Source organism: Cryptomeria japonica, unplaced genomic scaffold (genome assembly GCF_030272615.1).
Source record: "Cryptomeria japonica unplaced genomic scaffold, Sugi_1.0 HiC_scaffold_207, whole genome shotgun sequence".
Lineage (NCBI taxonomy): Eukaryota > Viridiplantae > Streptophyta > Pinopsida > Cupressales > Cupressaceae > Cryptomeria > Cryptomeria japonica.
In genome coordinates this window covers 142,501-144,693 of record NW_026729029.1, presented here as the reverse complement: position 1 = coordinate 144,693, position 2,193 = coordinate 142,501, and positions in this window count along the sequence as shown.

Below are 2,193 nucleotides of genomic sequence, written 5' to 3'. Positions count from 1 at the left end.
TTTTTAGTTTTTCGCCGGGCATCGCAATGCTATTTGAATAAACCTTTTGCCCGTTTGCGTTCTCGTCGGGGCCGGGCCGGGCCGGGGTGCCCTGCCCGCACTACCGCGCGCGCGGGGGCGACACCGAGCGCGCACCCGAGGCGCCCCGAGCACACAGGCCACGGTGCAACCCGGGCGTTGTGCGCGCACCCCGGTGCGCCCGAGGTGCTGCGCGCGCACCCAGGTGAAATCGGTGTGCACCTCGGCCAGTGCGCGCTCGGTCGAGTCGCGCACGTTGGCCAAGGTGCACGGTGATGTTTCTTACTCTAAGGTTCCGCACCAGACGCCCGGGACAGGTGAGCGAAGCTGGGCGGGGCCGGGTGCGCGGCCGGGGCAGGTGCACGCAGCTGGAGAGAGCTTTGGAGCACACTTCGGAGCGCACCAATGATGCGCTCCATTCAAAAGTTTCCTGAAAAGGCAAAAAAAGTTGAGATTATAGAATTTCCCACTTGAGAGATTGTAAAAAAAAAAAATTTAAAATGAAGGAAACGCGGGTGCCAAGGTGTGCGCAGCCCAGCCAAGGTGTGCGCACCAAGGCGCCCACCCTGGCGAAGGTGCACGCAAGGTGCGCACCCGAGGCAAACCGGACAATTAACCCAACTTTCGACTTCGCGCGCACCTTGGAGCGCACTTCGGAGCGCTCCTTGGTGCGCACCAATCTTGGGCACCTCGGAGTGCACCATGGCGCCCACCAAGGTGCGCACCCGGGGCAAACCGAGCTCCGACTTCGTGCGCACCTTGGAGCGCACGAAAGGTGCGCACCATGGCGCCCACCAAGGTGCGCAGCCCAGCCAAGGCGTGCGCATCAAGGTGCGCACCCTGGCGAAGGTGCGCACCCGGGGCAAACCGAGCTCCGACTTCGTGCGCACCTTGGAGCGCACAAAAGGTGCGCAACCCAGCCAAGGTGTGCGCACCCCGGTCAAACCGAGCTCCGAATCGTGCGCACCAGAGGTGCACGCCATCGTGCGCACCTTGGAGCACACTTCGGAGCCCTCCTTGGTGCGCGCCGATGTTGCGCACCTCGGAGCGCACCCGGGGAAAACAATGCAATTAACCCGACTTTCGACTTCGTGGGCACCTCGGAGCGCTCTCGGGTTCGCACCTCGGAGCACACCGAGGTGCGCACCTTTGATGCGCTGCCTTCACCAATTTCCAGAAAAGGCAAGAAAACATTGAGAAGGTGTGCGCACCGAGGTGCCCACCCTGGCGAAGGTGCACGCGAGGTGCGCACCCGGGGCAAACCGGGCTCCGACTTCGTGCACGCCGCACCTTGGAGCACACTTCGGAGCGCTCCTTGGTGCGCACCAGGGCGCGCAACCCAGCCGAGGTGCCCACCCCGGCGAAGGTGCACGCGAGGTGCGCACCCGGGGCAAACCGGGCTCCGACTTCGTGCACGCCATGGTGCCCACCGCGGCGAAGGTGCACGCGAGGTGCGCACCCGGGGCAAACCGGGCTCCGACTTCGTGCACGCCGCACCTTGGAGCACACTTCGGAGCGCTCCTTGGTGCGCACCATGGTGCCCACCAGGGCGCGCAACCCCGCCGAAGGTGCACGCGAGGTGCGCACCCGGGGCAAACCGGGCTCCGACTTCGTGCACGCCGCACCTTGGAGCACACTTCGGAGCGCTCCTTGGTGCGCACCATGGTGCCCACCAGGGCGCGCAACCCCGCCGAAGGTGCACGCGAGGTGCGCACCCGGGGCAAACCGGGCTCCGACTTCGTGCACGCCATGGTGCGCACCGCGGCGAAGGTGCGCACCCGGGGCAAACCGGGCTCCGACTTCGTGCACGCCGCACCTTGGAGCACACTTCGGAGCGCTCCTTGGTGCGCACCAGGGCGCGCAACCCAGCCGAGGTGCCCACCCCGGCGAAGGTGCACGCGAGGTGCGTACCCGGGGCAAACCGGGCTCCGACTTCGTGCACGCCGCACCTTGGAGCACACTTCGGAGCGCTCCTTGGTGCGCACCATGGTGCCCACCAGGCCGCGCAACCCAGCCAAGGTGTGCGCACCAAGGTGCACGCGAGGTGCGCACCCGGGGCAAACCGGGGTCCGACTTCGTGCACGCCGCACCTTGGAGCACACATCGGGGCGCTCCCGGGTTCGCACCGGCGTTGCGCACCGTGGTGGGCACCTCGGAGCACACCAAGGTGGGCAG